Consider the following 23,271-nt stretch of genomic DNA (forward strand, 5'->3'; position numbering starts at 1 on the left):
TTGCAGGAAAAAAAAAAAAAGGTGACATAAGAAATAGCAGGGTAAAATGGGCTCTGGAAGTTGCTTTAATTGAATTGCAATTACAGTGAGATTTTGCATAAGTTGCTGTCTAAGGGCACTTTCTCCAGCTGGGAATCTCCCACCATAATGATCTGTGCCTTCTGGGAACCCAAAGGGGAACTTAGATGGTTATCGTTAATAAACACCACCTTACCCCAGGAGGTTGAGTTAGGATTTGAAAAAAGTAAAACAGGAAAGGATATTACAGGTGAGTGGTATTCAGCTTGACTTCCAGTTTGACCAAAATACGTAAGAATGTGTTATTTCAAGAGTGAGTCATATCATTTAAAATGGCTTGAGCTTTTTAGCCTGAGAGATAGCAAATTTTAGCCAAGAAGTCTCAATGTTCACTCTGAATTGGGCTGCATCTTACAAATGTCTTCTCTCTGGATCAGAAACCAGCTACCAGAGCTGACCAGAGATGGGGACGAGTGGGCACTGAGAAAAAACTACTGGCTCCCTCTGTAAACGAGAAACTCAATAAAGTGAAGACAGCCAGACTGCCCATCCACCTTTAGCAAATCTCTTTAAACCATGTGGATTCATCAGCAGCTGTTCAGGGACATTTCCAGAAACTGCTTCAAGGTCAAGCAAGTTTGAACTCAGCCAGAACTGTGTCTTCACCACTGTTTGGAAACAAGCAGGCTCCCCCACCTGCAAATGTCTTTGACTTGTGCTCGGGGCTGCCTTCCAGCCTGGGGGCAGCTGACCTCACCAACCCTATCCAGCGGCTGCTTTCCCAACCCACCTAGAAGGGAGGTAGCTGTGAATTGTGCAGGAGTCTCTAGTGTCTAATTTGTATGACTTTCCTTCTCTCTCATCTCTTCTCTACCTTCTGATATCCCTGCCCCATATACCTCCCCTCTGGCCAGCCACACACAATCACTGCAGCCCCAAAGCTGCCAGGCTGCTGCTTATGGAGAAGGGACGGTCACAGTCTCAGGGATGAGCAGGCGGCTGTTGATGACACCACCATCCACAGCCACTTCACACATGGAAGACAAAACACATCATGTTTGTTGAAAACCAGAAACATTTCAAGAGCTAAGGTGGATGTGTGAAGGTTTTCCAGGTATTCCACTATATCTTCCTCTATTGCTGAAATCTTTTAAATAGTACTAAAAATTTACAGATCCACATGAAATATGCTCACCATCACTAATTGCTAGGGAAATGCGAATCAAAGCCACAATGAGATACCACCTCACACCCATTAAGATGGCTGAAGAAATGGAAAATAACAAAACTGGGGCCCTGGTGTATTGTTGGTGGGTAAGCGAAATGGGGCAGCTACTGTGGGAACTAGTATTGTGGCTCCTCAAAAAAATTTCACATAGATTACCGTAGGATCAGCAATCCCAATTCTGAGTATGTTCCTCCAAAAGACTGGAAACAGGGACTCAAACAGCTATTTGCACATCCTGATTCATAGCAGCATTATTCTCAATAGCCAAAGGTGGAAACAGCCCAAATACCCATCAACAGAGGTGTGTATAAACAAACTGTGGAATGTCCACGCCGTGGAATATTATTCAGCCTTCAAAAAGAAGGAAATTCTGGCACATGCCATGACATGGATGAACCTTGAAAACAATTTGTTAAATGAGGTAAGACAGACACAAAAGGACAAATACTATATGGTTCCACTTGCCTGAGATACCTATAGCAATCAAATTCCCAGAGGCAGAAAACAGAATGGTGGTTGCCAGGGGGCTGGGGGGAGAAAAGGGAATGAGGAGTTGGTGTTTAATGGATACAGAATTTCAGTCTGGGAAGAAAATGCTCTAGAGATGGGTAGTGGTGATAATAGCACAACATTGTCAAGTACTCAATGTCACTCAACTATTTATTTAGAAATGGTTCACATGGGCTGGGCACAGTGGCTCACGCCTATAATCCCACTTTGGGAGGCCAAGGTGAGTGGATCATCTGAGATCAGGAGTTTGAGACCAGCCTGGCCAACAAGGTAAAAACCCCTCTCTACTAAAAATACAAAAATTAGCCAGGCATGGTGGTGGACACCTATAATCCCATCTACTTGGGGGGCTGAGGCAGGAAAATCACTTGAACCCGGGAGACAGAGGTTACGGTGAGCCGAGATTGTGACACTGCACTCCAGCCCAGGTGACAGTGTCAGACTCTGTCTCAGGAAAGAAATGGTTCGGGTGGTAAATTTTTATGTTATATATATTCTACTATAATTGGCCAGATGCAGTGGCTCATGCCTATAATCCCAACACTTTGGGAGGTTGAGGCAGGTGGATCACTTGAGGTCAGGAGTTTGAGACCAGCCTGGCCAACATGGTGAAACTCCAACTGTACTAAAAATAAATACAGGCTAGGCATGGTGGCTCACGCCTGTAATCCCACCACTTTGGGAGGCCGAGGCAGGCGGATCACGAAGTCAAGAGATCAAGACCATCCTGGCCAACATGGTGAAACCCCGTCTCTACTAAAAATACAAAAATTAGCTGGGTGTGTTCGCATGCGCCTATAGTCCCAGCTACTCGGGAGGCTGAGGCAGGAGAATTGCTTGAATCAGGGAGGTGGAGGTTGCAGTGAGCCAAGATCACGCCATTGCACTCCAGCCTGGCACCTAGCAACGGAGCAAGACTCTGTCTCAAAAAAGAAAAAAATAAAAATAAATAAATAATATACAATTAAAAAAAAATACAAAAAAGGGAAAAATATGGCATACATGTCATTCAGATGCAAAAAATTTATTTAAAAACTAAGTAAATAAAAAATTCACAGATATTTTGGAAAGTTAATTATAAAACGGTCAAACAATATAGATAAAGCAAAAGTCCTTGATTACACCATGCCCTCAACGTAACCATTGTCTTCAGTTTGGGGCATACCCCATAGACAGCTTATATACATTTCCAATAGTGGATATATCTGTGTGGAATTCACATGTTTCTGTCTTTTACTCAATTTTTACATAATTATTGTCATATTGAGCACCATGGCCAATCAAATTAAACTCTATTCCTCATACTAGATTGATTTCCGGCTTTCTCATTGGGCTTATCATTTCTTCCTCTCCTTCATGGTTTTCAAGATTATGGTCTCCCATGTCCTCCCTGCCTGATACTTCTGGGACAAGAGAACCTCCCCTTTCTTTAATTCCTAACATTTTGGAAGAATGCAGGAACTTAGAAAGTGTCTGGCATGGCCTCAAAGTGGCACATGACCGCTTTCGCCCTCACTGTACCCTGCAGCCCCCAGGCTTGTCTCTGATTGGACCATGTCCACTCAGTCATGAGCTTACTGCATAGTTCCAGCACCTAGCACAGCACTCAGCACATACAAGTACTAGGAAAAGACTTTTTAAAACAAAACAATAAAACCAAAGCACTTGATTAGTGCTTTTCTGGTAAATCTCTGAATCCAGCCAAGCACTTACAGGCTCTTGGCAGAGAAGGAAGTCATGAACGTCTGCCTGGCCTGGCTTATCTCTTTTATATCTGGCAGCGTAAGTGTGTGTGTTTTTTTTTCATTTCATTCAAACTTGGAAAATCTGTGAGTCAGCGCCCCCACCCTGTCTGCTGCCCATACTACTGTGGCCCCTTTCCCGGAGAAGCAGCTCCCAGGGGACAGGTCCTCAGGGTACTTGTGTTCAGTGAGCCCCAGTTGGCAGCCAGTCCCACAAAAAGACAATCTGAAGATTAAAGAACAAAACTGAGAGTGGAGGGGAGAGGGTTGGGCTTTTTGAAGTATCATTAATTGGAGCACAAACGCGTTTCACCTCCCTGAAAACGTGAAATAAGGGATTCTTGCTTTGCAGCCACTTGAAAATAGAAAACTGAGTTTTCATGCTATTTTCCAGCAAAAGGGAAAGGGGTTTTCACCTGTAGCTTTCCAGAAACCTCCAGAGCCTCTCCGCAGCCAGGTGACCGAACACTAGCAGGACAGGAATTGGGCTCAATATTGGACACAGGTCTCTGGATAGACCCTCACAGGACTAGATTTGGTGAGAATTGGGTGAGATTTTTTATTTTTTTGAGACACGGTCTCACTCTGTCACCCAGGTTGGAGTGCAGCGCCACCATCATGGCTCACTGCAGACTCGACCTCCTCGGCTCAAGCGATCCTTCTACTTCAGCTTCCAGAGTAGCTGTGACCATAGGCACATGTCACCATGCCTGACCAATTTTTGTACTTTTTGTAGAGATGGGGTTTCACCATGTTGCCTAGGCTGGCCTCAGACTCCTGGGCTCAAGTGATCCACCCTCCTTGGCCCCACAAAGTGCTGGGACTGAAGGAGTGAGCCAATTGTGCCTGGCCTGGTGAGAATTTTTGTGCTTTTTAAGCTAGTTCCCCAAGATGAAAAAATCTGTTGGCATTTTTTTCTTTTACAACTTTACTGAGGTATAATTAACATACAATAAACTTCACATATTTAAAGTATACAATTTGATACGCCTTGATATTTGCATGCACCCATAAAACCACATCTTAATCAAGGGATGGAACAGTTTCCATTACTTCTAAAATTTCCTAATATACCTTTGTCATTCTTCCCCTCCTCCCCACCCCCTTCCTAGGCAACCAATGGTCCGCTTTCTGTCATTATAGGTTAGTTGGACTTGTCTAGGATTTTACATAAATAAAATAAAAATTTGGGGGCCTTTTTTTTTTTAATAGAGTCTCATTCTGTTGCCCAGGCTGGAGTACAGTGGGGCAATCTCTGCCTCCCAGGTTTAAGCAATTCTGCCTCAGCCTCCCGAGTAGCTGGGATTACAGGTGCATGACGCCCTGCCAGGCTAATTTTTGTATTTTTAGTAGAGATGAGGTTTCAGCGTGTTGGCCAGACTGATCTCAAACTCCTGACCTCAAGTAATCCAGCCACCTCGGCTTCCCAAAGTGCTGGGATTATAGGCATGAGCCACCACACCCAGCTAATTTTTATTTCTAGTTTTTTTGTAGAGACGTATATTGCCCAGGCTGGTCTTGAACCCCTGGCCTTAAGTGATCCTCCTGTCTTGGCCTCCCAAAGCACTGGGATTACAGGCGTAAGCCACCATGCATGGCCTGGTCTGACTTCTTTCATTTCAGCATCATAGTTTTGAGATTCATCCATGTTGCCACACACATCAATAGTTCTATTTGTTCTTTTTCATTACATTGTACAAATATACCACAATCTGTCTATCCATTCATCTGTTGATGGACATTTGGGTTGCTTCCAGTTTGGAGCTATTACCAAAAAGACTGTAATGAACATTTGTGTACAAGTGTTTATGTGGACAGATGTTTTCATTTCTCTTGGGTAAATACCTGGGAGTACGATGGATGGGCCACATTCATGGGTTTTTAAACAGGCCCTGGGTTGGGCATGGTGGTCACACCTATAATTCCAAAACTTTGGGAGGCCAAGGCAGGAGGACCACTTGAGGCCAGGAGTTCAAGACCAGCTTGGGCAACATATGTCTCTACAAGAATTAAAAATTAGCAGGGTGTGGTGGTGTGCACCTGTAATCCTAGCTATTTGAGAGGCTGAGGCAGGAGGATCACCTGAACCCAGGAGTTTGAGACTCCAGTGGGCCATGATTGTGCCCTGGTACCACTCTAGCCTGGGTGAAACAGCAAGACCCTGTCTCAACAAAACAAAACAAGCAGGCCCAAAACAGCCTTAGGCTTTCTGCCTAGACTGAGGAAGGAGCGTGGAGCCTGCTGTTTCAGTTCCCATTTCAAACACAGCAGCAGCTCCAAAAGGATCCTCAGATACTTGCTTCCTCTGTCAGCTTTTCTTTGAAGAAAGGTTTCCACAGCCAAGAAAAAAAATGTTTGAAAATTAAATTCTCCTTCTTACTCTTCTCAGCCCCATCATTTTATAGATGATGAAAACCAAGGTTGCCACAGCCCATGGCCAAGGTTAGTGGACTAGATGCTAAGCCTGCATTTCCTAGGCCTGGGTTCAGGCCAGTGATGATGGCCTTTTTGAGCCATCATTTTCAGCTTCTGGGGAGGGAAGAAGCTGCTGGAAGTATCAGGCTGGCATCAGAATCATATCTCAAATATGTAGACATTTCCCTTAGAAGCTCATCAAGCTGGACACAGCAGACAATTGAGACCGAGGGGTCAGGAAGGTACTGATGGGGGGCTTTCCAGAGCTGCAAAGTGATCTTCCAGGGAATCCCAGTGGACCCACTCCTGCTCCACTAGCACAGATCTGAGCCAAGCAGTGCTGGAGGAGACTGGTGATCACGCCTGTCTTTTGCCCTCCTGCAGAGGGAGAGAGGGAAGGATCCTCAGGGCCCAGCTTCACCTCACTGCTCCTACAAGGAAAATGAAAGGCTCTTCCTCCAGGCGCTCCAGCCTAGCAGGCCCCTAGGCGCTACATCCTGAGGACAGGGGCTGAGCTAGTTTGCCTCAGTTTATCCAGCTGTTCGAGGTGAGTTGCAGCGCAGTGGCCACCAGGTTTGGCCCTCTGAGTGCCCCTTTCCTGGGCCCACGCTGTCACTCCCCCAAGGCCTCAGGTCTGAGCCCAGGAGGAAGCCCTGACTTGACTTTGCAGAAGTCACTCCACCCATCCCAGCTTTGTACCCCTAATCCTGGCCACACATCTCTTTGCTGGAGCTCCATCTCCCCTTATGGGGCCCCTTTCTTGATCTGGACACAGGCCTGGCCTCCTCCATAGTGTCCTGCTGTCTGGCTCCCTAGCAAATTGAGCAGCTACTAACTACACACATCCCTTGGTCCCACCTCAATAGCTGACCCACCATGAACCTCTGAGGTCAGGACCGATCCCCAGATGATCCTAATGCTTCTAAGTTAGGGGTCCCTGGTTGCCTCTGTCTTTGGCCATCATTGGCATTTCCATGACAGAATGAGAAAGACGAAAAGGTTCAACCAGCCAGAACTCTGTCAGGGCAGAGCGTCAGTCAACTTGCTGGGTGAGCAGAGGGGTGGCGAATTGGCTGCACATGTGACCTGAAACCCAGCAGGTGGGGCCAACTACACCAGGGCTGAAAGCCCAGCCCTGGGCTCCGTCACCCTGGGTTCAGGCAGCTCAGCGTGGTGAAAACTGAGCCCTGTCCTTGCCTGGGAACCCGTGTCTCCATCCTGGGAGTTAACTCCACTTTGTATTTTCCTCCAAGTCTGGTGACAAGGATTTCCTAATTTTGTATGGCACGTGTACTTTTTCACCAGCAGTACTCCGTTGTGTCTCCCCAGAATTAGGTATTCTATCTCCACTTGACAGGCATGGAAACGGAGATGCAGAGAAGCAAGTCACAGATGACGATGGGGCCGGGGGTAGCTGGCGATGCCTGGGGCAGGCCCAGGTCTGCGGATTGAAGGCTGGAGTTTTGGCTCTGCTACTACCAGGAAAAGGTGGCTTCTTTCACTCCTTAAAATCATCTTCGGCTCCGCGAACTCTTTTTTCCAAGAAATCCGAAAAACAATGAAGGGACTTTTCACTCACTTTCTTACCAGTCTGTCCAAGACAAAGGCTGGCAGAAACTTTTGTTGTTGTTATTCCAGAAAAGACGGGAAGCAGCCAGCAGCCATTCCATTGCAGCCGAGGATTTGCTGGTTACAGAACTCATGACTGAGGGGCTCGTCTGAATATTTTGCCAAATAATTATACCTCAAAATTTATTTCCTGTATCACACTAAAGAAATACGGAATGAGGAAGGGAGAGCATCAGGCCAGTCTGTTTTTTCCCTATGAGAAAGCAGGCTTATCCTTGGCCTGCAGAAATCTATTCTTCAACAAGAATTTCATTTCCTTTTGACATATATTTATCAAGTACATATATTTACTATGTGCCAGGAAAGGTATTCGAAAACTCTCAAGAATAAAACATGCAATGCCCTAGTCCCTGCCCTCAAAGGGTTACAGATGAGGCAGAAGAGAGAAGTGAGGTCACACAGAGACATGCAGGTTTGAACTTGGTCTTGAGAGCAATAGGCAGCCCGGACAGGAGATGGCCTGGCCGCAGTTCTGTGGCTGAGCACAAACCTGGGAATCAGGCATAATTCAGCTCTCAGGAGCTGCCTCTAGCAAGACAGGACCAAATGAGGTACTGTGTGAGAGGAGCAAGCCATCTGATGACAGTCAAGATGTGAGCCTGGGCTGGGCACAGTGGCTCACACCTGTAACCCTAGCACATTGGGAGGCCGAGGTGGGTGGATCACCTGAGGTCAGGAGTTTGAGACCAGCCTGGACAACATGGGGAAACCCTGTCTCTACTAAAAATATAAAAATTAGCTGGGTGTGGTGGCATATGCCTGTAATCCCAAATCATTTGAACCCAGGAGGCAGAGGTTGCAGTGAGCCGAGATCATGCCACTGCACTCCGGCCTGGGTGACAGAGCCAGACTCAGTCTCAAAAAAAAAAAAAAAAAAAAAAATTCTCATTGGAGGATTCAGAGAAGGCTTCCTGGAGGGGGTAGCACTGAAGCTGGGCCTTGAAGGGCATGGTGGTTTGGATGGGCAGAGGGAAAGAAGGCAGGCTTACAGGCCTGGATGTGGAAGACTAGCCTTGGAAATAAGCAGTCCAGCAGAGTGGTCTGCTGGGAGGAGGAGGAGGAGGGAGGGGAGAAGAGGAGGAGGAGGAGGAGAAGCAGGTTAGGAAGGACTGCACAGTGCTAATAGCACGCTGAGGATCTGTGTTTTTGTCGTGTAGGGAGAGGTGTATGCTTGAAGCTGAAGGTTGTTCATGCCCCTAGCAGGGCTCTGGCACCTGGCAAGCCACCCAGGTAACACCGGTGCATCAGTTACCTGAAGGGGTTCCAGAAGACTGCTCCTTGCTCCTTCCCGTACTCAGGCCCTTCCTCAGGTCATCTCTGAGGGGAGCAGATCACCAAGGGCCGCTAAGCTGCATGCTTTCCACGTCCCCTCCCTCTTCACTCAGGAAGATCAGGTTATCCAGGGTGCAGAACTTGGCGGTAATGAATTTTTATTGAATGAAGGAATACATAAATGAATGAATGTGTAGATAAATACATAATTGAAAACTTCAAAGGGAAGTCACAAAAGGAGAATGTGTGTGTGTGCAAAGAAGGAGGTGTGGAGGTACAGTTCCACCCTTTGCCTTGGCGTGTGGGCCTGGGAGTGCTTCAGAGGGAGGAAGGGGGCAGTCTCTGACTGTCTGAGCAGAAGTTTCAAGGTGGTTCTCCAGCAACTCCATCTCTATTTGTGCTTTTCCCATACACAGTCCCCCACCACCAATCTCCACACACAGGGCCAAGCCTGGATTTCCCAGCACTGGGAAACCCTCCATCCCGGCCCTGGGACTGAGCCACATTACAAGGATGTGAGGACTCTGCTGTCTCCCATGTTGGCAGCAAGGGACTTGCTGGAAAGCTGTCCAGGTTTCTGCAGTCGTTAGTGCTGTTTTTCCATAAGATCCACTTCCTACTGAGTCCCTGTGTGAACCTGCCAGCCAGAGCCTCAGCCCACCCAGACCATGCCAGTTCCTCCCTCATCACCCTAAACTCCCCACGCCCAGTCCCTCCAAGCTTGTGTTAGTGCAGACTGAGGACAGAGGGCCACGCCGCCTCCTCCCACGGGTTCCTCCCTAATCTCACAGTCACACTTCACAGTCTCAGAAGGCAGCAGAGAGCAGCTGTTCCTGTGCAATCAGGCAGGACCAGAGGGGAACCCCAGATCCTTTCCCATCCTCTCAGAACCTCATCTGTAAATGGGAATGGTGATTACTTACCTCACAGGATTAGAAGGACCAAATGGCAATATCCTTCAAGAGAAGTGGCTACTAATTCAGTCCACAAACACTGATTGTTTTTTATCTTTTCCTTTAAATTAATCAATTCTGACTCCCAGTTTCTGCTCTAGATGCAGCAATCTGGAAAGAACACTGCCCAGACCTTTACAACAACAAAAAAGCTGGAAAACCTGCAAGCTTAGAACTCCCACTGAAGCCAGCAGAGAGCTCAGGTTCAGCCAACTAGCCTGAAATTTAAGAAGAGACAGGTGCCCACAGGAAGAGATGGGACGGGAAAACTGGCACACCTGGGGCTCCGCAGCTGCACAGCAGTAAGGATTCAGCTGGAATGCTTAGTGAACCGGTAGGGATGGAGTGTGGGTGGGCAAGAAAGTATGAAGTCCGAAGCAAGAGTTTGCACCCTTTCCAGGCTTTACCCCACAGGCCCCAGGTCGGGGGAGAGTACGAGAAAGCATCCCTCAAGATACAGGCCTGAGGGATGGGACAGCAGCCAAAACAGGAGGGACCTAAGACCTCACCCAGATGTCTCTCCCCCAACTCTCATATGGATAAAAGCTTTGGTCTGTAGGGGAAAGGGCAACACCATTGCCATGAGGGCACCAGTGGAAACCCTTCGGACCTGGAGTAAGGGAAGAGAATGAACCTGTACCCAGGGAGAGGAGCAGGAATATGTTCCAGGCCCGGAACTACACATCAGCTCCACACCACAGCCGTCAACAGAATGGAGCAGAATCTACAGAACCAGATTCAACACAGACACTGAAACTACCTGACAAGGAACTTAACCATGATAAGTATGTTAAAGGCTCTGATGGAAAAGATGGACAATATGCAAGATTAGAAAGGTCCCTTCATCAAAAACATAGGAACTATATGAAAGAATCTAATGGAAATGCTGGAAATGAAAACACAGTAACAGGAATAATGTTTTCAATGAGCTCATTAGTAGAGTTGATACAGCTGAGGAAAGAATTAGTTAAAGATAGTGCTATAGAAATTACCCAAACTGAAACACAAACAGAAAAGACTGAGGGAAAAAAAGAACAGAACATCCAAAAGCTTTGGGACAATGTCAAAGATCCTAACATACATGTAATTAGAGTCCAAGAAATCAATGAAAAAAGAGAATAGGGTAGGGGAAATATTTGGAGAAACAACGGCTGAGAATTTTCCAATAATAATGACACTAAGCCACAGAAGCAAAAAGCTCAGTGAATACCAGATTAAATAACACCAGAAAATACACATACATATATAAGCATACCATAGTGCAACTGCTGAAAATAAAAAAGAGAATATCTTGAAGGCAAACATAGAAGAAAAAACACATTATATCCAGAGGAACAAAGATAAGAATTACAGCAGATCTCTTGTCAGAAGCCATGCAAGTCAGAAGATTATAGAGCCGACAGCTTTAAAACACGGAAAGAAAAAAAGAAACAACTCAGAAATTTATACTCAATGAAAATCACTTTCCAAAATAAAGGAAAGATAAAGCCTTTCTCAGACAAAAATAGAAAATTCATTGTCAGCAGACCCACAACACAAGAAATTTTAAAAGAAGTTATTCAGGCACAGGAACATGATGCAGAACTAAAACTTGAATTTGCATAAAGAAATGTAAGATGCTAGGCGTGGTGGCTCACACCTGTAATCTCAACACTTTGGGAAGCTGAGGCAAGAGAATCAATTGAGGACAGGAGTTTGAGGCTGCAGTGAGCCATGATCACATCACTGCACTCCAGCCTAGGCAACAGAGCAAGACCTTGTCTCAAATAATAATAATAATAATAATAATAATAATAATAAAGGGCAGGTGTTGGGGGCCACATCGATTGAGACCTGGGCCTTGGAGTGAATGGCGACCTGTGGCTCTTCCAACGGAGAAGTTCCAGCAGGTGAATTCCAAAACACATGGAGAAGCCCAGTGCTTGTAAAGACAGTTTATGTAAAAAAGTACTGCCCCAGCCCTGCCCTAACTCCAGCCCCAGCTGACAAAATAAGCTTGGCTCACTTAAAAGATTCTCCTTAGGCTGGTCATGGTGGCCCACGCCTGTGATCCCAGCAGTTTGGCAGGCCAAGGTGAGTGGATTACTTGAGCCCAGGAGTTTGAGACAAGCTTGGGCAATATGGTGAAGCCCCATCTCTGCAAAAAAATACACAGATTAGCTGGCCATGGTGGTGCTCACCTGTGGTACCGGCTACTTGGTAGGCTAAGGTGGGAAGAACACCTAAGCCTGGGAAGGTCGAGGCTGCAGTGAGCCATGACGGCACCACTGCACTCTAACCTGGGTGACAAAGTGAGACCTTGTCTTAAACAAAATTCTCATTAAAAATTTAAAATAATAAAATAAAAGCCAACTTCTGTTGTCAATATAAAATATCTCCTTAAAAACTTTAGTGTTTCTTTGTCCACTTTTCTTTGGGGTCTGCTGATGGGTTGGCCTGGCGTGGCTGGGTCCCATGCCTTCTTCCCCAGAGCTTACTTTCCTAAGACAGTCCTTAGAGTAACCTGGCCAGCCTAGGAGAAGCCCAAAGCAAGCGCTTGCCCCTTCACTGGAATCCATACAATAATTATTTAATGTCTCCTGAAAGATTTCAAACTCCTAACAGGCAGACCGTGGGCTACCCCACACTATCTCTGCAGCTTTATTCATTCATTTCTTTTTCACCAACCCTGTACTAGCAAAATTGGTGCTTGGGATCCAATTGGGCACCCATACGATCTCTGCCCTCATGGACCTGACAGTATAGGGGGAGATGCACATTAATCAAATAATCACACAAACACGTAATCAATAACTATGGTGGTAAGTCCTGTGAAGGAGGAGACCAGCTCAGCGTGAGAATGTGTAGCAGGGAACTGGCTCTGGCCAGGCCTGTCTAAAGCAAACATCCCCTACCGTGGCCCTGCCATGTGTCTCTGGCCTGGATGGCCTTCTCTGCTTCTTTCCATCCATCCTAAGCCTATTTGTCCAAGTCAGGTCACTTCTTTTCCATAAATCCTGACAGTTTGGCCTTGGGGATCGCTTCCTCCTCTTTCTCCTTTTAGCAGGACCACTCCTTTGGATCTTAAGGACTGTGGGAACTTCCTGTCAAAATGGTGCCATGCATTCACTCTTTGATCACTAAGTGTTGACAGATAAATATTCTGAAAAGATAACCAAAAATACTTCTTCAGACTCAAAAACGAGATTAGCATCTTTGTGGACAAGCAGTAGGAGCACAGAGGGGTGAACGGGGCTAAAACTGCAGCCTGCTGGGCTTCAGGTCTGGAGGCAGGCAGTGGAAGCTGGGGAATGGAGGACTAAAGGAATGCTATTCAAGATAGTGGAAGGGACCAAAGACAGGCTCAGTGCCTGGAGGCAGGCAGTGAATTAGGGCTCCCTTCTTACCTGTGAAATTAGGCTGACCAACCTCTGCCAAGAGGCAGGAATTTCCAAAAGCTGCAGATGTTAAGAGGCTGGAGAACAAGACATTGCTTTGTGACCAGAAGCGGAGACCAGCTACCCTTTGCCTCTGAATCCAGATCTACAGAACCCTCAAATCCCTACAGGCCAGGACACTCTCACCTGCCATTCAAGGATCCAGTTCTGTATTGGGGGCCTAGAGGGCTGAGTGGTGACAGTCACAAAACTGCTTGTTAAGGAAGAATGTGTACAGAGAAAAAAGAAAGACAGAACAAATGAAAAAGCAAGTACCCCAAGCCTCCGCAATTCAAATCAGCCTGTATATCAGAATTCCAAAACACATGGAGAAGCCCAGTGCTTACAGACAGTTCACAGATTTAACATTTGAAATACTAATTTGCTCCAGATGAAATTAATGTTATAGAACAGTCTGACAAAGACTCTTCAATCAACATGCTTAGGTCTTCAATCAATATGCTTAGGATGTTAAGGATATAAATGAAGGCATAACTTATGCAATCTACATGTGGTATAAGCAAAGGGCGTGACCTGAAACAAAACTCTAGCTTTGTACCCCCACCGTAAACTTTACTTGATTCCCACATAAACTGAATTCAACAACTTTATTTGGTCCCTTCTTACTTCCTGCCTCTCCAGGCTGCCTGGAATGCAGCCATGCCATGAACCAAGAGGATGGGGACACTCCCTAGAGATGGTGGAGAGTTTGGAGGTAGGAGCCCAAGACCCAGAGGGTTCCATGGGAAGGAGATGCCCCATCAGCCCTGGACTTTTTGGCTTGTCTTGAGGTTTTTAGTTATAACTGAACCTAATCCCAATTATATACACAGAGCCATGCTATCTTTTTATGTGCATGTATCTGTTTTCTTAGCTGGATTATATGGCTCTTGAGTGGGAAAGTGGTGTCGTAGAACTTTTTGGTATCTGCTTAATATCTAGCTTTATAGTACTTGGTTTTCACAATGGCCCAGCCTAGGACCAAACTCTAGTGAGTGTATCTTACATGTTGGCTTTCCAACATGCCCTAGACCAGGGGTCAGGTAACTTTTTCTATAAAATGCCAGATAATAAATATTGTAGGTTTTGTGGGCCACACGGTTTCATCACAACCCTGCCATTGCAGCATGAAAGCAAAATGAGTGTAGCTGTGTTCCAATAAAACTTCATTTGCAAAAAAGAGGCAGTTGGCCAGAATACGCCCACAGGCTGTAGTTTGCAGGGCGCTGCCATGTATCACTGCCTACCTATTCCAGAACCTTGAGGTCTCCTCTACAGGGGAATGGGAGTTTCTCCTTCCTTTGTCCAAGCCAGTTCTCTGGGTCTGCCATGCCATTCCACAGTCCCCACAGAGGTTTCACAGCTGAAAAAGGCTGCTGACAGACAAAACCCTGACTTGTCACAGCCCTAGGCCAAGTCTGTCCTTGCCAACATTTCCCTCTCTGTTCGGGGATGTCCAGCTATTTCTTGAAGGCCTCTTGGCTGCAGGCTTCCCAGCATGCCCTTCAGGTCCCAGCCAGGATACTCACCAATTCCTGTGCTCTAGGACGTTGAGACCTCATTGTCCCTTCCACCACTGAAATGGACCTCTTAGGAGGAAAGGTAACTCAGCAACCTAATCACCCTAGGGATGATGCACCTGCCATACATCCATGCACTACTGATGCAATAGAATAAAGCCATGATGTGGAGCTTCAGGCCTTCCAGTGGCAGAAGAACTAGGTACGTGGTGACCTAGAGTGTCTATGCACAAGGCTGGTTAACCTAACCTATCACAGGAGATGGTCTTGGGGCTGGGCTGCCCTGCCCTGCCTCCAGGAACATAACAGAGGCTCCCCTCAGGCTGGAACTCATTTAATGGTCCAGCTAGTGATAATTTGGCCCAGTGGGGCTCTTGGTCAGTTTCCTATAAGGACTCTTCCCAGAAGAGACCTTGACATTTTCTGTTTGTCTGGCTATGGGGCCACTAGCAAAGGTATATGTGCTACTGACCACGTGTCATAAAAACAGACTTGTTAGTTCTCTCAACTTTTGCAACCCTCAATGAACCCCTTAATCAGCTAGTAGCAGCTCTCCATCCCACACCCCTCCAGCCAATGCTCCAAAAGCCACATGGAACTTCTGCAGGAGGGATTTGGGACGCTGCCAGGTTACTGTGCATGAGTCTGCAGACACCACTGCCTCCCAGCCAAGGTTCTTCCAGTTCTCTGCCCCTACACTCTTCCTCTCCCTGGTTTTTCCCTCACCTTACTGTCATACAACTAATGGCCAACTAATTCTGACAAAGCTACTTCTTGTTTGATGTAATCACTGGGGAGAGGGTGGGGAGGAATATTTATTTCGCTAGAATATTAGGAATCAAGGATCAGCTATGCAGAAAGATTTGGGAAACCAAGTAGATTCAAATGACTCAGATGCGACTCATTTCTTCTCACTCCAGTTATGTTGGTTTTCTAAAGAACTGTAGCCCTGGAATGCACAAGCAATTTCTCTTTCTATTTTGATCTTTAAAGAGGTTGAAAAAGTCATCACTTTTATTTTTGATTTCAAGTATTTTTATTCTAGTTTCCATTGGAGTTTTATTTATTGCTGCTGGATAAAAACTTTAAAAATATGATTATGTTTTAATTTCTGTCTTCTAGGATTGGATCAATAGAGATACAATACTGGGCATATAATGAGAAAATGAATGAAGTGTATCATTCTATCATTGTGAATTCATCACAGTGAGACTGGGATAGGAGGAAGCTGAAGGGGAGCCATGAGTATCTGTTCATATTTGACTCTGGATCTCTGACCCAGCAAATACTTAGGAGTCCATTTTAATAACCTTTTTTTAAAAGTAGTTTTAGACGATAGAAAATTTGTAAAGATAATACAGGTTTTTCACATATCCTTTACCCAGCTTTCCCTAATGTTAACATTTTACATGACACAAACACTATTTCCAAAAGCAGAAAATCAACACTGATGCAATACTGTTAACTAAACTACAGATCTTAGTTGAATTTCACCAGCTTCCTCACTAATGTACTTTTTTTTTTTTTGGTCTGGGATCCAACGCAGAATCCCACATGGATTTAGTCATCAGGCCTGCTTGGTCCCGTCTGGTCTGTAACAGTGTCTCAGTTTGGGATTTTGTCTGTTTTCTTATGATTAGATTGAGATTACTCAATCTTGGCAATGCTCTCTCTCTCTCTGTGTCTTGTTGGCATCCATGATGTCAGTAGGTTTTATTAGTTGTCAGCCTTGACCACATGATTAAGGTGGTTTCTCCACTAGAAAGTTACTATTTTATGCTTTGTGAGTAATGAATATATTGTGGGGAGATACTTTGTTTTTTTTTTTTTTTTTTGAGACGGAGTTTCGCTCTTGTTACCCAGGCTGGAGTGCAATGGCGCGATCTCGGCTCACCGCAACCTCCGCCTCCTGGGTTCAGGCAATTCTCCTGCCTCAGCCTCCTGAGTAGCTGGGATTACAGGCACGCGCCACCATGCTCAGCTAATTTTTTTTTGTATTTTTAGTAGAGACGGGATTTCACCGTGTTGACCAGGATGGTCTCGATCTCTTGACCTTGTGATCCACCTGCCTCGGCCTCCCAAAGTGCTGGGATTACAGGCTTGAGCCACCGCGCCCAGCCTGGGAGATACTTTGAAACCATGCAGATACCATGTTTCTCATGCTTTTGCCTACTGGTTTTGCATCCCTCTAGGGTTCTTGCTTATTAGCGTGATATTTGCCCAATGATAATTTTCTATTTTCCTCATTCCTCCTATATTTAGTAATTGGAATTCTGTAAGAAGTTGTCCCTTCTCTACCAATATTTCTTTATTTAATTATTTACTTATAACAGTATGAATGTTTATGTCATTCTACCTAGTAATCTATATTTATATAATCGAATCTTCTCATTTTTAATAATATTACTTGACTTCTCCCATGTTTGGCATTGGGAGCTCTTCCAGGCTGGGGCCTGTGTCCCTTGTCATGCCCCATCTCTTTCTGAGCACTTCCTTACCTTCTGGCATAAGATATTCCTGGCTCATGTCATATTTTTCCCTGCCCTAACCCCGGAATCAACCATTTCACCAATGAATGCTCCTTCTTTTAATTGGAGAATGGTATTTAGGAACCAAGCTCTGAGCAGTAGGCATACTCATTACTAAAGGAGTGCCATTTCTTCTAAGTGTCCTCAGCAGTAGACAGACACAGAAAATGCACACACACACACTCATGCCTCTATTAATTTCTGTATTCATCTATCTGTATCCACATTATGTTTATTAATTTCTTCAATTCTAGTGTAGACATAAAATAACTTCAGAACTGAAGAAAAATTTCCTGTGAGAAACAAATTTACTGACTAGAATACAATATTTACATACAATTATTTCTGTCTTTAGCCCTGTAGCCAGTGAAAATAGTAAAGTTGAACTTATTTAGTGTTTAAGGGTCATTCTAACATCTTTTTGTGTGTGTGAAATGCCTGTTCATGACTTTCCTTCATTTTTTATCAGGTTTTTGATGTTTTGCCCTTCAGTTTTTGAGAGTTCTTTATATTGTAGAAATATTAACTCATGGTTAGTGCTATATGTTGCAAATAAGTTCTCCAATGATGTCAGTTATCATTTGAATTTGTTTAGGGTGATTTTTTTTTTATTGTCATGAAGACTTGTTTTTTAAGACAGGGTCTCACTCTGTTGTCCAGGCTGGAGTGCAGTGGTGTGATCATGACTCACTGAAGCCTCAACCTCCCAGGCTGAAAAGATCTTTCCATTTCAGCCTCCTGAGTAGCTTGGACCACAGGAGCATACCACCACACCTGGCTAATTTTACATTTCTTTTGTAGAGATGGAGGTCTCTTTACGTTATCCAGGCTGGTCTCAAACTCCTGGGCTCAAACGATCCTCCTACCTCAGCCTCCCACAGTGCTAAGATTACAGGCAGAGGTAACTGAGTTAACTTCTTACCTGGGTTAACAGAAATTCACCCAGTTGTTCTCCAGAATTTTAATGGTTTCATATTTTATATTTAGATTTCTAATCCATTTGAAGTTTATTCTTACATGTGGTGTCATGTATGGTTCTAACTGTATCCTTTTCCAAGTGGAGATCCAGTTGTCCCAGCACCACTTATTTAAAAACCCAACTTTGCTTTGGAATTTGAGATGCTACCTCTATTATACACTAAATTTCCATATGAACTTAGGTCTATTGATTTTCTACTATCTATTATTTTCTACTAGTCTATATTTATATTCATGTACCAATGTCATGCTTTTAATTCAAAGAGGTTTATGGTATTTTTTAATGTCCAGTGAAGCCAGTGTCCTCCATACATTTTATTTTTCAGTGTTTTCCATCCACTGTTGTAGGCCTGTTTTTCCATATGAATTTTAGTATCAACTTAACTGAACACTCTAAAAAAAGGCTTGCTGGTATTTTTATTGGTAATTGCATCGTATTTCTCCTATAACCTAGAGAGAACTAATCTCTTTACAACTTTGAGTCATCTTATTCAACAACTGGAGCTACCTTTCCCACTTCTTAAAGTCTACTTTTGTGTCTTTCAAGAATGTTTTTGAAGTCCTTTTTGTAGACTTTGATTGTTTCTAACCAGAATAAGCTTAACAAAGTTTATACCAAAGTATTTAATCTTTCTTATTGCAGTGATAAATGAAATTTTCTCTACTATTATTTCCATTAACTGGTTATTATTTGTATATGTAACAGATATTGGGTTTTATATGTTAATTTTATTTTTTATTTGTAATATTTATGGACACATAATAGTTGTACATATTTATGAGGTACATGTATTATTTTGATACAGGCATATAATACGTAATGATTAAGTCAGGGCAATTGGGTATCTATCACCTCAAGCATTTATTTGTGTTGAAAATATTCCAAATCTACTTCTCTAGTCATTTTGAAATATATAAAAAATTATTAACTCTAGCCACACTATCATACTACCAAATACTAGATCTGATTTTTACTATATAATTGTATTTTTGTACCCATTAATCAAGACTTCTTCCCTTCCTAACCATATGTTAATTTTATACCCTGCTACATTACTGAATTTTTTGTTGTTTGAGTTAGTTTTTATCATTGATTTCTAAGGTTTTCCAAGTACAGTAGCTGTCATGGGCTGAACTGTGTTTTCTTAAATTTCATATGTTGAAGCCCTAAGCCTCAGTACCTCAGAATAAGACTGTATTTGGAGACAGAGCCGTAGAGAAGTGAAGTTAAAATGAGGCCTTTAAAGTGAGCCCTAATCCAATCTGATGTGTGTCCTTATAATCAAAGGAAATTTGAACACACACAATAGGCAACAGGGATGGGCCTGCACAGAGGAAAGACCAGGTAAGCGAGAAGAGAGCCATCTCCAAGTCAAAGAGAGAGGCCTCAGGGGTAACCAACCCTGCTGACACCTTCATCTTGGACTTCCAGCCTTCAGAACTTGAAGAAAATAAATTTCTATTGTTTAAGCCACCCAGTCTGTGGTATTCTGTTATGGCAACCTACCAAACAAATACACTAACCTATTGTCTGCAAATTGGGATAGCTTTTTTAAAAAACCCATTTTTATGTTACTGAGGCAGGGGTCCCCAATCCCCAGGCCTGTACCAGTACCGGTCTGTGGCCTGTTAGGAACTGGGCTGCACATCAAGAGGTGAGCGGCGGGAGAGTGAGCATTACCACCTGAGCTCTGCATCCTGTCAGATCAGCAGTGGCATTAGATGCTCATGGGAGCTCAAACCCTATTGTGAACTGCGCATGCAAAGGATCAGGGTTGTACTCTCCTAATGAGAATCTAATGCCCAGTGAAACCATCCCCCACTTCCTTCACCTAGGGGAAAAATAATCTTCCACAAAACCAGTCCCTGGTGCCAACAAAGGTTGGGGACTGCTATTCCAAGTGATTTCTCTCATTTAATTGTATTAGAACACTAGCATAATGTTGAATCACAGTGGAAATAGTCCTGATCTTTAAGGATGTACCTTTGGTGTTTTGCAGGGGTTATGATTACATGACCCACAGCTGAAGGAAAAAAATAAGTATAGCTAATATTTATTGAGCAATTGTAATTTCCTTCTCTGTCTTCACAGAGCATCCCAGCAAAAACCCACCTCATTTTATCCCAAATGAGGGAAAAGCAGCTATATGCCTGATTTGAGTTTTGGATGGTAATAGTCCCAGCCATTTTGAATTAGTCAAGATTGTCTTTGTACCCCATCACAAAACTGTGTCCTAGTTTTTCTTCTTACACAAATCCACAGGAGAGAGCTCACTAGGCAAAATCTCTGAGAACTCCAGATCTTTCCTTGGGAAAGTTTTATGGCATCGTCCAATAAAAATACAACATGAGCCACATGTATAATTTAAACTGTTTAAATTGTCACTTTAAGAACATTAACATTTTGGGAGGCCAAGGCAGGCAGATTACCTGAGTTCAGGAGTTTGAGATCAGCCTGCTCAACATGGCAAAACCCCATCTCTACTAAAAATACAAAAAATTAGCCAGGCCTGGTGGCGTGTGCCTGTGGTCCCAGCTACTTGGGAGGCTGAGGCAGAAGAATCGCTTGAACCTGGGAGGCAAAGGTTGCAGTGAGTGGAGATCACGCCACTGCACTCCAGCCTGGGTGACAAGAGCAAAACTCCATATAAAAAAAAAAAAAAAAGAACATTAAAAGAAAGTGGGTTAAATTAATTTAACAATATATTTTATATAACCTAATCCATTTGTAACATTATCACTTAAATGTGTAATTAAATTTTACATTTTTTCACACAAAATCTTCAAAATCCACTGTATCTTTTACACACACAGCAGATCTCAATTTAGACTGCACACTTCATGTGCTCAGTAGCCACGTGTGGCCGCTGGCTACTATGTTGGGTGGTGCAGGTTTAGGACAATTAGAATTCCTATTTCACCAAGAAAAAATGAAATTATATTTATTGAGTACCAAGGCACCATAGTCCTTTTAATACACACGATCTCATTTAATCTTCATTATAATGCTATAAAGTTGGCATGACTGTCCACATTTTACACATAAGCAAGCTGAAGCTCAGAGACATTAACTAGCTTCCCCAAGTTCACACAGTCATTTGACTTCAAAATTGATGCTATCTAACCACCTGGGAAAGAATAATTGAGACTACAGGGAGAGTAGGGAAAATACAGCCAGAAATCACTCCATTCTCACAGGAAAGGGAAGAAACGGCAATTATAACTGACTAGGAGCACAGTTTCCTCTGCTGAGAAGGTTTCCAAAGACTTCTAGTCCCTCCTCAGTACTTGCTGTCTGCACACACATTGCATACTTGACTATATCCTGAACTGCTCTCTCAATAAAAATGAGGTACCTCAATGAGATCTTCATTGTCTCAAAAGCAGGGATATAAATTTCTATTTCTCTCCTTGTGTCTTCTACTCAGTAGAGATTGTGGGCATGATAGGTGCTCATGACTAATTGATAAAACAATAGGAAGCTTCTGCGTCTGACCCTGAATCTTATCCCATGGGCAATCTTTAGAAACAAAAGTGTATTTCCTATTTGCCTTTCTAAAGTTTTAGTCCTGTTGCTCCAGTTCCAGGCAGTCAGTCTTGGTGTGGAGACAGCTTTCTTTGTTCCACATATGAGCAAGACTTCCTGGTGGGAACTGGTGAATTCATTATATCTTGTCCCCTGCACATGTATCTCTTCTTGGAGTTGTGAGCCAAAAGACCAGAATGTAAACATTCAGAACCTCCGTTGTTTCACAATTTTAAAATTTTATCCAGAGTCAGCTTTGTCGGTATCAAAGTTTACAGGAACCAGAGTCCACAGCCTGTTGGTAAATGGGCAATCAGGAGAACCCGTCAGTCACTTGGGAACAGCCAGGCATAAATTTTCTCCTGGCCACAGCCTCCACCGTGGCTACAGCTGTGTCCAGCACACATAGTGGTGCTAAAACAAATATCTTCTGGAGAGAAGTTGGACGGATGGATGGATGGATGGATGGGTGGATGCATGGAAGGATGGATGGATAGATGAATGGAAGGATGGATGGATGGATAGATGGATACATTAATGATAGGCCAACAAATGAATGGAAGAATGAATGTAAGGATGGATGAATGGATGAATGGATGGGTGGGTGGGTGGATGGATGGATGGATGAATATACGCATGATTCCTGCTTCATGTGTCTGAAGTAGGAATCTGTAATCTGTCCATTTTTCCAACTCCTTTGGTAGCTCTGATAATTGGCCAAGGATGGAGCAGCCCTCAGTCCTGTCCCCTGGCCCTGCAACTTCTGGACCCTTCACTTTGTGACTAGGAAGGGAATCAGAATCTCCCTTTTTACTGTGAGTTAACATTAGCTGAAAAACTATAGCTTGTTTACTAAGAGGAGTTTTCTAGATTCTCCCATTCAGAGATGATAAGCTGTCAACTCAGTTTAAGCTTGCTTGGTCTGAAACATTTAAAATTAGATGATTTTTATAAAATCTGGATTTCTGAATTTTCTTGGGAATAAAAAGAGAGAGAGAAAAAGAAGTCCTGGTAGAGTTGGGTCCTTATTCTTGCAAGGCACTACAATCAAGACCCAGAGAGAAGAAATCATTTGGATGGATTCAGGTTGCTAGCCAAGGACAGACAATCCAGATTCCCCAGTGCCCAGAGAACCAGGTTCCCATGTCTTTTCCTGCTGCATGTTAACTATCAAAGCAGGTCAAGAAGACAGATCCAAAATGTGTTCAAGGAAAATGAAGTAAGGAGTTAGCTGATTAAAGCATGGTTATCATCATCATCACAATCATCATCACCTTAAAAAATATAGAGCATGTATTATTTATAAAGTACCCTCCCAGGCAACAGAATAAGAGACACAACAAACACCTGACAAGGATATTAAGGAGAAAAATCATTTAAGGGTTATTTCAGAACGTGTGATAATATGAAGTAATATGCTACCACACTTCCGAAAATATCACACATGCACTAAGCAAACAGATCATTTAGTAGAAAGAAAAGAACTTGATGTTTTCTCAAAATGGATAAAAATGTATCTTGGATATTATTTTGTTA

The sequence above is a fragment of the Cebus imitator genome, unplaced genomic scaffold (genome assembly GCF_001604975.1).
Source record: "Cebus imitator isolate Cc_AM_T3 unplaced genomic scaffold, Cebus_imitator-1.0 Scaffold60, whole genome shotgun sequence".
Lineage (NCBI taxonomy): Eukaryota > Metazoa > Chordata > Mammalia > Primates > Cebidae > Cebus > Cebus imitator.